An 18,384-nucleotide genomic window follows, 5' to 3' on the forward strand; every position below is an offset into this window, starting at 1 on the left:
ATACAAAGGAACATCCAAGAATACTATGAGGGACTATATGCCACCAAATTCAACAACCTAGAAGAAATGGACAAGTTCTTCAACACATATAGCCTTCCAAGGCTGAACCATGAAGAACTGGAAAATCTAAACAGACCGATCACCAGAAACGAAATTGAATCAGTCATCCAGAACCTTCCCAAAAGTAAAAGTCCACGACCAGATGGCTTCACTAGTGAATTCTACCAAACCTTCAAAGAGGATCTAATACCAATTCTGCTCAAACTCTTCCAAAAAATTGAAGAAGAGACAGTACTCCTTCACTCATTTTATGAGGCCAACATTACCCTGATACCCAAACTTGGCAATGACAACACAAAAAAAGAGAATTAGAAACCAATATTGCTGATGAATACAGGTGCAGAAATCCTAAACAAAATTATAGTAAATTGAATGCAACAATTCATTAAAAAGATTATTCATCACGACCAAGTGGGGTTCATCCCAGGGGCACAGGATGGTTGAACATCTGCAAATCGATCAATGTGATACATCACATAAACAAAATAAAGGACAAAAATCATATGATTATATCAATTGATGCAGAAAAAACATTTGACAAGATTCAACATCCATTTATGATTAAAACACTTAATAAAATAGGTATAGAAGGAAAATACCTTAACATAATAGAGGCCATATACGACAAGCCCTCTGCTAATCTCATAATTAATGGTGAAAAACTGAAGCCCTTTGCTCTATGTTCAGGAACACGACAGGGATGTCCCCTATCACCTCTGCTTTTCACCATAGTGTTGGAAGTCCTTGCCAGAGCAATCAGGTAAGAGAAAGAAATAAAAGGCATCTAAATTGGGAATGAAGAAGTTAAATTATCACTCTTTGCAGATGACATGATGCTATATATAGAAAACCCTAAAGACTCTACCAAAAAGCTATTAGGAACAATTAACGAATACAGTAATTGCTGGCTACAAAATCAATGTACAAAAGTCTGTTGCATTCCTATATACTAACAATGAAATCTCAGAAAAAGAAATACAAAAAACAATTCCTTTTGCAATTGCAGCAAAAAGAATAAAATACCTAGGAATAAACTTAACCAGCGATGTGAAGGACCTATATGCTGAAAATTGTAAGACATTTTTTAAAGAAATTGAAGAAGACACAAAGAAATGGAAAGACATTCCATGCTCATGGATAGGAAGAATCAACATAGTTAAAATGGCCATATTACCCAAAGCAATATACAGATTCAATGCAATCCCCATCAAAATCCCAATGGCATATTTTAAAGAAACAGAACAAAAAATCATCAGATTTGTTTGGAACCACAAAAGACCACGAATAGCCAAAGCAATCTTAAGAAAAAAGAACAATACCTGAGGTATCACACTTTCTGAGTTTGGCTTGTACTACAGGGCTACAATCATCAAAACAGCATGGTATTGGCAGAAAAACAAACACATAGACCAATGGAATAGAATTGAGAACCCAGAAATAAAACCACATAAATATGGACAAATAATTTTTGACAAAGAAGCTAAAAACATACAATGGAACAAAGACAGCCTCTTCAGTAAATGGTGCTGGGAGAATTGGATAGCCATGTGCAAAAGAATGAAACTGGACTGCTATCTGTCACCATGTACCAAAGTTAATTCAAAATGGATCAAAGACTTAAGCATAAGACCTGACACAATAAATTGCATAGAAGAAAACATAGGTACTAAACTTATGGACCTTGGGTTCAAAGAGCATTTTATGAACTTGACTCCAAAGGCAATGGAAGTAAAAGCTGAAATAAACGAATGGGACTATATGACACTTAAAAGCTTCTGCACAGCAAAAGAAACCATCGACAAAATAAGGAAGCCACCAACTGAATGGGAGAAGATTTTTGCAAACAGTGCCTCCAATAAGGGGCTAATATCCAGAATATACAAGGAACTCATGCAACTAAACAACAAAAAAACAAACAACCCAATTGAAAAATGGGCAGAGTACTTGAAGAGACATTTCTCCAAAGAGGACATGCAAATGACAAATAGACATATGAAAAAATGGTCAACATCACTAATCATCAGAGAAATGCAAATCAAAACCACAATGAGATATCACCTCACCCCAGTCAGAATGGCTATCATCAACAAGACAAATAGTAACAAGTGTTGGAGAGGCTGTGGAGAAAAAGGAGCCCTCATACACTGTTGTTGGGAATGCAGACTGGTGCAGCCGTTATGGAAGGCAGTGTGGAGGTTCCTCAGAAAATTACGAATAGAATTGCCATATGACCCAGCAATCCCTCTCCTGGGTATCTACCCAAAAAATCTGAATACATTTATACATAAAGACATGTGTGCTCCAATGTTCATTGCAGCTTTGTTTACGGTGGCCAAGACATGGAAACAACCAAAATGTCCTTCGATAGATGAATGGATAAAGAAGTTGTGGTATATATACACAATGGAATACTATTTGGCAGTAAGAAAAGATGATATAGGAACATTTGCGACAACATGGATGGATCTTGAGAGTGTAATGCTGAGCGAAATAAGTCAGACAGAAAAAGCAGAGAACCATGTGATTTCACTGATATGTGGTATATAAACCAAAAGCAACAAAAGAACAAGACAAACAAATGAGAAACAGAAACTCATAGACACAGACAATGGTTTGGTGGTTGCCAGAGGGTAAGGGGGGTGGGGGTTGGGGGGGTGGGAGATGAGGGTAAGGGAGATCAAATATATGGTGATGGAATGAGAACTGACTCTGGGTGATGAACACACAATGGGATTTATAGATGATGTAATACAGAATTGTACACCTGAAATCTATGTAATTTTACTAGCAATGTCACCCCAATGAATTTAATAAAAAAATAAATTGATTACATATGTTCTTAAGTCTCATAGATATGAGACCCCCAAAGTGACCAAAGCAGGCTGTTTATGTACCATATTTAGACAAACAATTTTTGAAGTTTGGACAAAACAAAGAGTTTATGTGTGGGGTAGCAAACTAATGAAGAAGTAACAAAGTCTGTTTATACAAATTTCTCGGCCTTGAATTCTCTAATTTTTGTGATAAGGATGTCTTCTTTTTTCTTCGTATAGGAAGGGAGGATACTTTCACATGGAGATTTATTTCCTGCTTTCAGGGGGAAAGAGCTGAGGGTCAGTGCCTTTTTTTTCTTTTTGTACTGACTGTTTATCAAATAACTTTAATTCCAAATAATCAATATGCCACTTTGGCATATTTTGGGGCAGCCTGCACTGAGCCCCAACATAAGCAATCGCTCTTACTATTCTTCATGGGTGATGGAGTAGCATAGTGTAATGGAAAGAGCTCTGTGCTTGAAATTCAAGTCATGGCTCTCTTTGGGAGCTATGTGGTCTTGGGAGTATCACCTAATCTTTCTGAGCCTTGGTTTAGTCACCTGTGAAATAAAGGGGTTTGAATGGAGATAATAACCAATGCCTCTTACTATTCTGGGTTTCTGTTATGATGGGAATTAAAAATTTCAAGTCCAGTCTTATTCATGGAGCATGTAATCCCTAAATGATTTGAGGGCACCCAAGGTATTTTTACCACCTAGAATGCTTGAACTTCTACCATTAGTGATCCATTTCATTGGGTTTAGCACTATGTCCTCCTGCTAGTCTTCCTTTTGAGAAGAGAAACACATAAAGGCACTTCATTATAAGTGGATAAATCAGGTCACTTTTTCATGGTTGGGAAAGGAAGGGATTTTGATGTCTAGAGATTGGCAATGGGAAGGAAAGGGTGCAACACAGAGGAACTGGAAAGGTGCCAGAGACAGATTTTACCTCCTTCACAATTTTTCTTCAGCTTGGCTCTGAGCCTTGTTATGACTCAACTTCTCTGTGTTTGGCAAGACTCAAACAAGAATAGTCTCTATTTGGTAGCAGATCAGAACAGGGAGTCCCTGGCTGAATGTCAGATTCAGGTATTTATGATAAATTTTGAATGGAGTTCTTTATTAGATCTTTTGATAAACAGGAGCTTGTTTGAGTAAACTGTGCACGTTGTTGCAAAAACGTTAATAAGCATATACTCCCACTCTGTCATGATAACCATGAGTATCCAGAATCTGGGTCACAATCCCCTGCCCATTCCTAAATACCCTCTTGTCATCATCCTCTTCTGATCCTGTTCTCTTCTCAGTTCCATGCTGGTCCTCAGTAGTTGCAGAGAATCCCTCATCTCTATTTGTTTATCATGCCTATCTCCTATCACCAGCACTTGATCTGTCCTCTCCTGGGGAAAAAAAAAAAGCAATCTCTTCCTCTGCATTCCCTCAATGTTGAGGTATTACTAGTAATAAATAATTTCTGCCTTTAATAGAGAAAGACATATTAATGCAGTTGTTGCTTTTATTTTCTCTAATAATAATGATAAATAACATTTATTGAGGCTTGCTATGTCTCAGGCACTTGTATCACTCCATTCCATTCTCACACTTCTACACCTACTTTATAGGTGGATCACTGGTATTGAGTCATTCTCCAAGATTTTCCAGCTAGGGCTGTCTGACTCCAAAGCAGAGCTTTAGCCCCATGCACAAGCCTGCCTCTTTTGCTTGATATCCATCTGCACACTCTTGGGACTCTCCAGGTTGCTGTGTAGAATACAGGTTTCCTCCCTGGGTGGCAAACAATGATTCATTCTCATGACTTAGAGGACAAAGATCTAGCTTGTGGGGAAACATTCACAAGTTTATACCCCAGGAAATTCAAATAGGCTCTCTTCCTATTTTCCTTTCTGTAACTAATTTCAAATTATTCTTACAGTAGCCGCTAGCGGAATCAAAGGAATAATTATGTCTCCTAACTGGGGACTGAGGCCTAATAGTCTTTAACTATTTTTTGCCTACTAACTTGTGAGTTGTACCTGAATGTATTGATCTAACTGAAATTCTTTTCAAATTCTCATTTTTAGCTAACAGTTTCAACTGGGTGAAGGAACTAAACCATTTACCTCTAGTAGATCAATAGATGAATTCGTAATTTATTTCCGAGATGTAATTTAAAAAAACAACAACTTTGGCCTGGAAATCTGAAGGCCTGGATCTCCATTCTTGATCTGCCATTTATTAGCCTGTAATATTAGGCAATTCCACTTAATTTTGCTGAATCTGTTTTTTCATCTATAGACTACAAATAATGATATTTTCCTTACCTAATTCACAGAGATGAGATGGTAGTGATTCCATTATTAGCAAGTGCTTTGTAAATCCTAAAGTGCTCTACAAACATAAGCCATTCGGCAAGATGAAGTGAAATGCTCAGAAGGTCACCAAAGGGAAGGAGATGTTCAGCAGGGCTCTAAGCAAGCGATTCACCAAGGATTGACTCCTGAGACAAAGTTGTGCCTCTCACAGTTGTTTTCCCTTATCTTAGCTTTAGAGGTGCAGATCCACACTGGGTTTCTGGCTGGATCCACGATGATCATCAACCCTCTGGCTTCCAGGAAACCAGTCTTGGTTCTCATCTAAACTGAGTAGGGCACTCCTAGAGGGGGAGTGGCATGTGAGTTAAGTGACCCCCTGGAAGCCAGTAAACCCAGGGGCCTGGATGATGCTGGTGGGTAAGCAGACTACAATGTAGGGAATTGATTTTATGACACCTTGGTTTCAAGCACGGAGATATTGCAGTGGAATGAGAGACAGGAGAAAAGGCGGAATGTAGATCCTGTATGAAGATATGGGCATATCAACTGATGAAAGTCAATCCCAAATTAGAACAGAAATCGCCTGCTGGGTAGTCCAGACAGCACTCAGCAGTGTGAGCACTCACACAATACAATGTGTTGGTGGTAGTGACTGTCCTTGGTGTCTTTCTATCCTTCATGGCTATAGGATTTCCATAGATGTGTGCAGTGGTGGACGTTAATTCCCAGCTCTCAGTCTCTCTCCCCCAACCCCCACAACCCTGTAAGCACAGTCAGGCTTGGGAGACTGAAAGGGTTTCACTTCCGCCTGGCTGCAGGAACCACAAGTTCCAGACTACGTCGGAATTGGAATAATCACAGTCAAAATACACACAGATGCTCTCACACACCCAGACGCGCGCGCAACCCGGGGCCATGGGGCGCACGTGAGCCTACGCCCCGCGCGCCCAGCCCTGCCTCTCGCCAGAGCATTCTTAGCAGCTGCCACAGAAACAGCCTCCTCCTACTGCTGCCACAGCCGCCGTCGCTGCTGCTGTGTCTCCTATCCCTTCTAGTCCTCCTTCTTCCCCGAGTTCCCGCTCCACCTCCCGGCGACTCCTGCCTGGCGGCGAAGGGCAGAACCATCAGCAGTGGCTCCCCCTCTCTCTCGCCAGGAAGAGGCTGGAACAGGTCTGTGTGGGGGACGCTTTGTTGCGGGCTGTTGGAGTGCCAGTGGCTTGAAGAGCTGCTAGGAGGGCACGGGGCGGGCAGGAGGGTATATTATTTTTCAGTTTTGGGTCTTTTTCTATGAATAGATAGGATGTGATGGGGTGAGAAGGCATCTCGTTCCCTTTGCCAGTTCTCCGTCTCTCTCGCTTAACGGTGAGAGAACACTGAAGCTGCCTGGACTCCTGCCCCCGCCCACCCCTAAAGCTCTCTTTCTTTGCGCCCTCACTCCCCAAATCTACTTCTCAGAGCTGAGCTGTCTCTTGTTCTGGGAGCTCATGATGGGGGAGGGGAGAGATGGATGGAGTCAATCCAGTGGGGCACCTGGGTGCATGGGGCTTTGTTACATACAACGAAAACCAGTCCTCACCAGCTTCCATTTCCAAGCTAGACTGAGGTCTGCGGGAGGTGTGGGGTGTGGGTCAGGCAGACTAGGGAAGTGAGAAAATGTGAGGGGACACTCCCTGTGTGTGACGGCTCACAGGAATGCAGTGGTGTGTGCCACAGAGATGGTGGGGTTTTGTATGGGATTCAGTGAGTGTGAGTTGGAGTGTTGTGTGTGTGTGTGTGTGTGTGTGTGTGTGCGCGCGCGCGCGCGCGCGCACGCGCGCACGAGGGGGGGTGTCTGCACGCGCGCGCAGTGGGACTGGGCTACTCCTGGCCTAAAATGTCCTTGGGTATCATCCCATGCCAAGCCAGATTGCAGTAATATGCAGGCGGATCAGGTCCAACCTGTTCTGCCCACATTGGAAGGGTAATGATGGTTTCAAAGTGATGGAAATCCCCCCAGCTGGGGCTGTTTCTTAGGATATTATGTATGTGGAAATTTCTAGACAGGTTGACGAAGTCCTAATGACATCGTTATTGTTCTCCCAAAGATGCCCAACTTTCTTAGCAGGTTTCTGTCTGTCAGCCAATGAGGATCCAGGGCTGTTATAGTGATCCCTGCAGTAACTCCCCCCACCACTTTAAATAGTGGATCCTTATTTCTTCTTTACTGTAGCGATGTTAATGGTAGGCTAGGATATAGTTGTATGTTTGGAGAAAAAGGAACATACTAAATGCACCTCTGTATTGTGAATTGGGTATAGAGGGATTTTTGTTTGTTTTGTGTTTTTTTCCTTCCTTGAATCGTAGGTGTGAATTAGTATGGTCATTTTTTTAATCAAAGGAAGAAGAGATTAATAACAAGGAACAAAACTGCTAAAACTTCTCTTTGAAATTTTTATTTGTGGTTTTAATAAAAATTTTTATTTGTGGCTTTTGGGGGGTCCTAAAATATATAGTTAAGGATAGTGATCATTCAAGCAACCGACATTTATTAAACAACTGCTATGTGCCCCGTGGTAATGTTAAGTATTGAAAGTATAGAAATGAATAAATGAATAAAACATCATCTCAGCTCTCAGGGAGTGCACAGTCTGGTAGGCAAGATAGAGTGTGTAAACAGATAATTACAGTAGAGTATGACAATGGACAGGCAGGGTACTGTGAGAGCACAGAGGAAGGATGCCTGGCTGGGGGTGGGGTGTATGATCAAGAAAGGCTTCACAGGGTAAGTGACATCTGAGTGAGTCTTGAGGAATTAATTCACCAGGTGGCTAAGTTGAAGGAACAACTTGTCTAAAGATAGAGGGGTCATAGTTAAATCAGACTGTACGGAGTCCTCAGAAGTGTTACTGTCACATTTTCAACCAATTCAGAATGAATCTCCCTGGACTTGGATAGTGATTAATGTTGAATCCAAAAGGATTTAGTATTGCAGATTGATAAGGATCAGAAAACATCCCATCTTAAGACATGTCTAGCTCATTTATTAATAGTGTGTCTTGCTTTAAGCAAATATAGTATGCGTATGGATTTATAAGACAAATAAACTAGATGGACAATATTCACATTGTAGAGTGTGTTGTTTTATGAAAGGATTCATAACTAGATCATCTTAAATAACAGTGTCCCCTGACCTTTACAGTGAATATTTTTACCAAAAATGCATTTACACAGAATTTTTCACATAGCCAATGGATGGTATACCAAAGAAAGGTATACCTGTATTACATTTAAATTTTGCACAAAAGTTAACAATTTTAATGGAGGCATTTTTCCTCATGGTGTGGATGTTTAATAAATACTGTAAGAAAATGTGAAAATAGCATCAATAAATATTGAATCCATTGTGTGTGATCCTTTATCATTTGAATTGTATGTAAAATACAAATGAACCAGGATAAGGTCTTCAGGGACTTTTACATCTTAGGTACTTTTAGTAGTGTCATTGGTAATTATTAATAGCACAAGATTCTGTGCTGTATGTTAGTTTTGAAGTGGCTATATAACGACTACTGTAATACTCATGCAATTAAGCCAGAACAGGGGCACATTCCGAGTCTCTTTTGTTGTATTGGTGCTGATGAATGGCACCAGAAATGAACCTAAGAAATGGATGATTTCTACTGGAACTGCCTGGTGGGCACAAAATTATGCTAGTTAAGAGCATAAGCTCTCAGGGCTTGGACCAGCATCCTGAGCATCTCCTCCCTTAAATGAAGACCAAAAATAGCCCTGGGTTCTATTTGAAAGAAATTCTAGCAGAAGCTGTTGAGCTTGAATGGACTTCCTCCCTAGTCTGACCAATGCCCTGAGGCAGAGGAGATGATGGCCTGGGTTCTTTTGGGCTCATCAAGGTCTTTTGTTCACTGGCTGTCAATACCACAGAGTATCAGGCAGTATTTCTAAGAACCATCCCCACAGCTTGAGCTGGAGTAGAATTGATCTGTCTGCTGTGCCAATACTCAGATCAGTCTAGTGGTCAGACCAGTGCTTCCCAATGTGTGTTCCAAAGAGGGCTAGTTCCACAGGTGTTACACACATGTGCATGCACACACACGTACAGCATTTTGTGGTTAAGTTTAATTTGGGAGATTCTTGCTTGAACAGAAACAGGTTTATTTACTGCAGGGCTTTTACTAGGCTAATGTGTATTGTGATTCTACAGGAGAATAGAATATGCAATACTTGCCAGATGTATTTGCCCACAGAACCTGGTGTCCCAATAAGCATTTGGCTGGACTGGTGTTGAGAAGAATATTTTTGGGGCAATGCTGGGTAAGAGAATTTCTTGCTGAGTTCAGAGTCTCTCAGTATCTTGCTGTGTAAACTTGATGACTCCTTCACTCCTCTAGGCTTTCCTTCCCCCATGTGTAAAATAAGGCTGATGATAATCATTGCTTTCGACAACTGTGATGGTGTAATGACAGCTAAGATACCGTGTTTCCTCGAAAATAAGACCTAGCCAGACAATCAGCTCTAATGTGTCTTTTGGAGCAAAAATCAATGTAAGACCTGGTCTTATATTATATAAGATCTGGTATTATATCATATATTATTATGTCATATATCATATCATATAATATCATATCATATATCACATTATATTATATAAGACCGAGTCTTATATTATAGTAAAATAAGACCGGGTCTTACATTAATTTTTGCTCCAAAAGACGCATTAGAGCTGATTGTCCGGCTAGGTTTTATTTTCGGGGAAACACGGTAATATCTCTGCAAGTATTTTGAGCTTCTTAGAAGAAAAGCTCTGTGTAAACTCAAAGTTATTATGAAAGGGAAGTGAAAAATTAAGGCATATATTCTAATAATTCAGGCCCAAATCCTGTCTTTCTGCTTCGTTCTTGGGCAGACTGCCTCAGTTCTCTGCTCTGCTTTTACTGGAAAGACCTATCGTCATTCAACCTTGGGTGACTCAGTTTCTGGGCTTATTTCCTTTCACATTCTGAAAATTTCAGTGTGGCCTTTAATTTCCTGATGCAGAGGTATCATCAGTACAGCCTCAAGAAAAATCCATTGGGGGACGGCCTGGTGGCTCAGGCGGTTACAGCTCCATGCTCCTAACTCCGAAGGCTGCTGGTTCGATTCCTAGATGGGCCAGTGGGCTCTCAACCACAATGTTGCCAGTTCAATTCCTTGAGTCCTGCAAGGGATGGTGGGCTGCGCCCCCTGCAACTAAGATTGAACACGGCACCTTGAGCTGAGCTGCCTCCCGGATGGCTCAGTTGGTTGGAGCGCGTCCTCTCAACCACAAGGTTGCCAGTTCAATTCCTCGAGTCCCGCAAGGGATGGTGGGCTGTGCCCCCTGCAACTAGCAATGGCAACTGGACCTGGAGCTGAGCTGTGCTCTCCACAACTAAGACTGAAAGGACAACAACTTGACTTGGAAAAAAAAAAGTCCAGGAAGTACACAGTGTTCCCCCAATAAAATCCTGTTCCCCTTCCCCAATAAAATCTTAAAGAAAAAAGAAAAATCCCATCAATCTGAATACACCCTCCTAACTGGAGAACACTGGAGGTGAGAATTAAGTTTAGTTGGAAAGTTTCTTTCATCCTTTAGACTTATTCTCTTGCAGTTCTAAAAGACCATCTTGGAAGACAGATGCTGCAGTGTTCATCTCCAGTGACTTCAACACCCAATCTGGGTTGGAGTCCTGTTTTCAAGAAAGGTTTCTTGAGCACAGTTTTTGGAGCTCATTCTGCCAATAGGAAGGTGTGGCCATCTGTAAGGAAATTTAAAGGCAAAATAAAAAGCACTCATGTGGCTATTGACCCTTTCTTATTCCCTTGACTCTTTATTAATTCCCTCAACCTCTTTTCCTTACAAAATGCTTTGAAAGAAGAATGGAGTTCTTTTTTTTAATTAAAATTTATTGGGGTGACAATGGTTAGTAAAATTACATAGGTTTCAAGTGTACAGTTCTGTAATACATCATCTATATATCACATTGTGTGTTCAGTTCTTGAGAATAATCATTGCAAACTGGACTTGGGGTAGAGACTGATGTGCAGCATTAGACTTACTAGTTCTATAGTGCTCTGTCCACAAGCTTCAGTTGCAGTAGAAAGGATTTAGGTTCGCCACAAGAGAAAACTGTATGACTTTAAGACTGTGATACTAAAAAGTAAAAGTGAAGTCATTCTCTGTTCTGGAAAGGTTAGTGGAACTTCCTGTCCAGTAGGTGAGATTCACAGAATGGTAGAGCTGAAAGTGGCTTTTGAAATTTGTCTGGAGCAAATCTGTTTGGATGAGGAAAATGAGGACCGGAGAAGTGAAATGATTTGCCTAATTAGGATCACAAAGCTACCACATGACAGAACAGAAGTCATCCGAAAAGTTAGAACTGATATCTGCTCTCTCCTAATGCTCTTCCTACTAGACCTAGATATCTTCTTGTTTAGGTCAGTGTAGGTTGGCTCATTCACTGGAACTTGGAGGCCAAGTCCAGGCCTGGGTTGTATGGGCTCTATGTGGCAGCTTTATCAGAGGGACAGATTTGTAGTGGAACTCTAAAAGGCCATTCCTCTTTTCACCTATCTTTCTCCATTCTTCTTTAGTATATTTGTGTCTGAGTCACCAAGCCAAGCAGCCAGCTGGAAACCTGAGGTCAGTGTGTTCTGCGTAGATACTCACTGGGCAATTGAATTATCCTAGTCCCTCTACTCTGGTGGTTATTAACTTTTCTGTGGGCCAAGAACCTCCTTGAAAGTCTGATGAAAGTTATTGATGTACTTCCCAAAGAAGGACCCAAGTACACTAGCATGTAATTTCAGAGCCATCTAGGTCTAGAGCTCCTGCTCTGCTGGCTCTTGGTGTTGGTACATAGCTTAGGGTCACTTATAGATGCTCCCTAAATACTAAAGATTCCCACAGCTAGGATTGTCAACCTTAGCTTGGAGGGTATTGGAAGTACTGAGATGAGCCTTGTGCCAAATAGACTGGGAGAGGAAGTGCTAGGGGGTAATTTTTTTAGGATAAAAGTGTGGGATTGAATCTTGGAATTCAGGTGAAAACAGAACAGAAATTGAAATAAACTAGTCATGTCCTCTTCTCCCAATCTTACGAAAAATGTGGGGGGAAGGAGGCATGGCAGGAAGAATGGTAGGAGATTTGGATGAATGGTAGAGTGAGGTTATTCTAGAAAGGGTGTCAATCATGCCATAATTGCACGAAATGAAACTCTTATAAAAGAATGCAACAACCTTTCCGCTTCTTTCCAACGTTTCTTCCCTTAGTTCAATTCTAAATAGCAAAAGCTCATGGCTTTGGGTATTAGAAATTGTCTTAGACGCTGGAACACCATGTCCTTGAAGAGGACACTTTTAGAGGCTGGGAGTGGGAGCTGGACATTGTGGGGGATGGCACAGCTTGCCTCACTTCTTGTTTAAAAAAAGCATTTTTATGATCTAAATAATATATGCTTAGCTTGTAAAAATAGAAATATGAAGTAGAATGTTCCTGGCCAGTCCGCCACTGATCCCCCATTATGTTCACAGTTTGGTGTGTATCATTTTGTGCATGTTTTTATGAATATTCGTATATGTATTCATGTGCATAAAATAATAAAATGTGTGACCAATGCCCAACATGTTCTACAACTTGCTTTTCATTGAACTGTATGTCAGGAGGTCTTTTTCTGCTAGTATACATCAAATTATTTCATTGAAAAAATAGTTGCATAATACCTTTATATGAGTGTGATGTCATTTCTTTAACTTTTATTGATGAACTTTTTATATTTCTAATTTTTAAAATTATTAAATATTGGTGAACTATACTTCCTTTTACATGGATTTCTGCATACTATTGCAAGTGTTTTTGTAGTATAAATTCACAATAGTGAAATTGCTGGTTCAGAGTTTGGTTTGCCCATCTTTGTGTTTAATAGAGCCTGCCAAATTGCCCTCCAGGAAGGCTACAGCAACTTACATTCCCACCAACAATGGCCATTTCTCCATGCTCTTCCTCACTAATTTCACATATTATTGAACTTTGTAGTCTTTAACAATGTGATAGCTGAAAAAAATCTCCTTTTTACTTGCATCTTTTTTGAGTACAAGTGAGGCTGAACATCTGTTCATATGTTTATTGGCCATCTGTAGTTCTTCTGTGTTGCTATTTTATTTTCTTTGCTTGTTTTTCTATTGAGTTGTTATTTCTCATTTTGATAACTAGAATCTCTATACATTTCAGATAGTAATTATTTAACTGTTATCTATGTTGCAAAAATATTAAGCAGTTTATTGTTTATCTTTTAAATTTGATTTTAATGTCTTTCATTGTACAGAAATGTTTGAAATTTTAAAAAATCATAATTGTCACTCTATTCCTTTAGGAGCCCTCAAACAATTCCACAGTGAACATCCTTGGTCTGTATAATATGCATTTGGCTAATTATTTCCTTAAGATAAATTCCTAGGACTAGATTTGTTCTGCTAATTTTTTCTAGATATTGCCAAATTGTTCTCTATAGTGTTTTTACTAATTTACACTTCAACCACAGTATGTAAAAGTACACTCTGCTCCTCCTCTTGATGTCTTATGATAATTCAGGTTTCGCTTCTTAAATCAATTGCTAGGCAGGAATTCATATTTGGCACCACAAAAGGTTTGGAACAGAAATCCCTAAATGTACATGAAACACATGTAATACATGTTTCACCTTCAATTATTTAAGCAAACATGGTTTTAAATTCATTTCTAGAACTGTGTCAAAAGCATTTTCCAACATCAAGTGCCTCTAAATTCACTGTGAAATGAATGGCCATTTAGAATCATTTCTGCTGGCAGCAGCCACAGCAGTAGACAATGGCGAAGTAACGTTAGAGATCTACCACTTAAGACACTTGGAAAAAAGCTACAGCTGTATCTTCACTGAGCTCTGAGGTCAGCTAGACTGGTTCCAGAATTTTCCAGAAGCTGAGCGATGTGTAGGAGTCAGCTTCTGTCCTATGTGTTGTCCTGCAAAGAGGACCAGTTTGAGGCCCTCCTATGAGAAGTTATTGTAACAGAAATAAATACTAATGTTACCCTCTGCAAAGGGAATAGTGGCAAACATGTACAGGTGTAGACTTTCCCCTCACTCTGCCTGGGCTTCTTATATCTCTTTTCTGCCAACAATCAGATATGGTCAAGGGGAACTTGGTGTTTGCTTTAGGCCAAAAGTAGGGTCTATAGATTAGGAGAAGATGGAAATCAGAGTGATTGTGTGGCTTAAAGAGCTACTGTTCTTTGAAGAAAGTCAGTAGCAACCTTAAAGTCCCTTGGGGGTGGCAGAGCAGTGGAGGGAACATGAATGAGTGGTGACAGTTGCAATCCATTTTACAGGTGGAGAAGACACATCTGGAAAGGAGAAGTGCTCTGAGAAATGGACATTTCTGGAAAAGGCTCTGGACATAATCCCCTGCCCCAACACTTGCTAGCTAAAAATTGGGCAACTTCTCTCCCCTAGGGATAGATACAGGAGCCTTTAAAGAGCAGATTCCTAATTTGATAGATTTCCGAATGTCCTTTGTACTTACCCATCATTCACTTTACCTAGTGTGGTACGTAGAGAGCCTGACATGGGATGCCTTTGAGCTGTCAGAAGATGGGTGGGTTATTATCCCCAAAGGAATAATTTGGATTATTTGAACTATTGATAATTATGATTTGTGGTTTCCCATAATCTATAGACCCTACTCTTGGCCGAAAGCAAACGCCAAAATCTTGGTATTTGGCAAATGGCTTTAGAGCCTATCTATTTGTTTTCATTTATTTGTTTACTTGTTTTGTCTTTTAAAGGTTTGGAATAGAGCAAGGATATTTCACAGAGGAATTGATGGCCAGATAAAATAATTATTAATCTTTGCTGTCTTAAAAAAAAGGCTTTGGTTGTTAAGCTAATGAATGTCCCATCTTAAAGCTAGGTGTCTCTTCTTCAATGCTGAATAATTTAAAACTGAAACATTATAGCCACAATCATGGTCTCTACACATAAATCATGTGATACATTTCTCCTTATGGATGGTCATAAAGGGAAAGGTCATATTTTATTTTATTTTTAAAACTATGCTTGATGCTTTTAGTACAACTGGGGGTTGGCATGTTATGTTTTCTAATGAATTGTTCCACAAAGATAGCGTTGCTTTTTAACTCTGATTAGAACCAGGAGTTCTAGTTCTCCATACTTAAACTAGAAAGGAAAATCTCATTAGGAGGCAAAGAGATTCAGTAAATGAAGCTTACAGTGAATTGAGAAGCAAAAGACCTGGGTTCCAGTTCTGGTTTTGCTAGTAATTAGCTGTGTGACCTTGAACAGTGCTTAAATGTCTCTGAGTCCCATACTCCTCATGTATAGAATGAGGACAGGGTTAGGAATAGGTTATCTATGTCTGTATTGTAGTGCTTTTCATTTAAACAAAGCATATTTGTCTCCAAAGTCAAAGCTTGCTTTGTGACAGAATCACTTGGGGTCACTTTTAAAAATATATTTGAGTCCCCACTTTCACCAACTGAATCTGAGACTCCGTGAGTGGACCCAAGAAATCTATCTGTTAATTAGTTCCTTAGATGATTCAGAGAAAGCTGTAACCCCCTCCTCCCATGGTAACTTTCAGGAGACAAGATCCCCTGGGTTTTCTGGCCTGAGGGAATGAAACTGTTCTCCAAAGTGGTAAAGTCTAGGTGTTTCAGTAGCTGTGGCTCTGGAACCTATCATAAGAGACTGCATTTAGGAGGCTGGTTTTTTACCTGGTTCTCTGGGATTGGTTTCTGCACAGGTGAGTGGAGAGCAGAATGTTCTTTTAGTGAGAGCAAGTTTGGATGAACAAACTGACCAGCATATTTCATGCCTTTTGGCATACAATCTTCAGTAGAAGCATTTCTGAGAAAGGGAACAGTGGTTTCCAGAACTCACACCCTTTCTGCCCAAGCCCTCCTTTGAATCCCATTTGAAGTTTCTATGCCTCCTTTGACTTTTTAAACTTTACTCTGTTTCTCTCTTCTTGTTTCATGGGATTTCAACACCATGGCTTTTTATGCCCTAACCTACCTCTACCCTCACCATACTTTAAGCACTTTCTCCCCTCGTATCACCCCTCCATTCGACACATCACTGATTTGTTTTTCTTCTGTCATAGGCACTCCATCAATACTACCCTGCCCTCTAAATGCCAAAAGGAAAGGAGTCAGCATCACTGTCCACCACTTTGCCCCACTTATTTTCTTATGTCTTAGCCCTCAGTCCTCATTTCATTATAGGGAAAATTGGAGCTAGAGAAATGCTTCACCAAGGAAAACTTTCAGAGACAGCAAATCTTCCTTTGTATATATAGCTACCCTTAATTGAGCTGTGTGCCAAATACTGCACCACTCTCTTGGCATGCATTATCTCATTGAATCCCTGCCACAACTCTATCAGGTAGGTATGATTAATATTCTCATTTTATAGAGGAGAAAACTGAGGCTCAGAATAGCTAAGTGACTTGCACACATTCCATCTGCTAGTGAGTAGAAAAGTGGGTCTGTCTGTCTGGTCCTGGGGCCTGCATGGTTAAACAGAATATTCTGCTGTTAAGGGTTCCCCATAGTGATAAGGATGTGTTATACCAAAGAGGAATGTATGAAGCAACAGATTTTTCTGGGTGTTAAGAGTCTGAGCCCTGAAGGGTCTGAGTAACTTCAAACACCAGGAAAGAAAGAGATTTTGTTTTAGTGGCAGAGTAATGTTGCCAGGGTTATTATGTGTCATTGTAGGGGTGGGGCTAGGATATTAGTTTTGATTCTTGATAATTGATAACTAAGTAAACCTGTGACATTGGCATTGAGAAGTAAATTCCTGAGATCCCTGTGACTACTGTTAGCTTCATATATCATGGGGATGTGAAGCATACTTGTTATTTTTCTCCTTCCGCTCCCATCAGGAAGCTGGTGTGAAGGGTATAGATGCACAGTGGTCATGAGTGACTTCCTGGATGCTCTCAGCTAAAGGGGGACCGCATGGGAGGAGATAGCCAGGGGAGGGCCCAGAATAGGGTGAACAACAGTCTTGTTGCCTTGGATTCGTGGGTTTTCAGCTCATCCAGTCCTTCTTGTCTGATTCTCATTATCAAGCTTGCAGCATTGTAGCAAGGGATATTTGGCATTGACCGTATGGACTCATTGAACTTCTGAGCACAACATATCCATGCACAGAGAGTTTCAGGATATACCCACACATCAAGTCCATCCTCAAACCCTAACCTAATACCCCATTTGAAGGAGCCCAACTTTTCACTTTGAATGTAGTACATGGATCAATTTAACATTGCTGCACGAAAACGTTTGTTTTTTGTTTTTTGGCTCTTTCCTAAAGAGATCTTGTACTGGTCATACTTTCTCTAAAACCCTCTTTTGAGTTGGAGCTGTGAGATGAAGACCTCCACCCGTTTTCTGAAGCGTCTGTCCTCTTGTCATTTACAGTCATAATCGTCTATAAGCATCTAGGTCTTATAAGGTCTCTGTCACTTGCTCCATGTCTAATGCTGGACAAGTCAGTTTACCTCTCTAGACCTCAGTTATCTCATCTGTAATGACCCCAATCCTCCCTTTTCTATGAAGATATTAGACCAATCAGATCATTGCATTGCAAACAAATGGTTCGAGATATATGATTGTGGTTGTCCTCAGTTTTACCTGGCAAAATAGCTGTTTTGGAGAAAAAGAGAATGTAGTGTAAGGTTAAAGGGTTGGAAGCTGGAATCATTTGCTTAAGTTCAAATCCCTGTTCTATCTGTTGCAAAGTTTCTTAAGCATCTGTGGCCATCGACTGTGATTAGATGGCCATCAGCTGTGGCTAGTTGGCCATCAGCTGTAACCAGTGAGTCATTGGCCACTAATATAACTGCTGTGGCTATGCTAGCAAGAAATGGGGGCTAGCAAGCAAATGGTGGCTGGCAAGGGTGGAGTGTGGATTGTGGATCGTGTGGCTCCTGCTTCCTGTGTCTCCAACCCAGCTGCCAGCGAGAATGGGGTGGTATGACTCCCCTATCTATGGCTCCATGGGTGTTCCCTTTTGGCCTCACCATGTCCTGTGTCCTTGTGTGGGGAGCGGGAGCTGAGACCCCATATGCCACACCCTGCATGACACCACCTAATAGCCTTAGCTCTGTGTCGTGTGGGAG

At 40.6% G+C, this 18,384-nt stretch overlaps 1 protein-coding gene across 4 annotated transcripts in view; it reads left to right on the top strand.

Moving 5' to 3' along the window:
* The first annotated feature begins 6,048 nt into the window (after positions 1-6,048).
* The window catches only part of PAK3 (p21 (RAC1) activated kinase 3), a 408,807-nt gene continuing 396,471 nt past the window's right edge, over positions 6,049-18,384 (top strand). For all 4 annotated transcript variants that reach the window (XM_088794993.1, XM_088794997.1, XM_088794991.1 and 1 more), the window contains exon 1: positions 6,049-6,360. The gene's annotated coding sequence lies outside the window, so the exon portion shown is untranslated. The remainder of the gene's footprint in view (positions 6,361-18,384) is intronic.

This window comes from Rhinolophus sinicus, chromosome 18 (assembly GCF_057876585.1).
Source record: "Rhinolophus sinicus isolate RSI-liver-muscle chromosome 18, RSI-T2T, whole genome shotgun sequence".
NCBI classification, from domain to species: domain Eukaryota; kingdom Metazoa; phylum Chordata; class Mammalia; order Chiroptera; family Rhinolophidae; genus Rhinolophus; species Rhinolophus sinicus.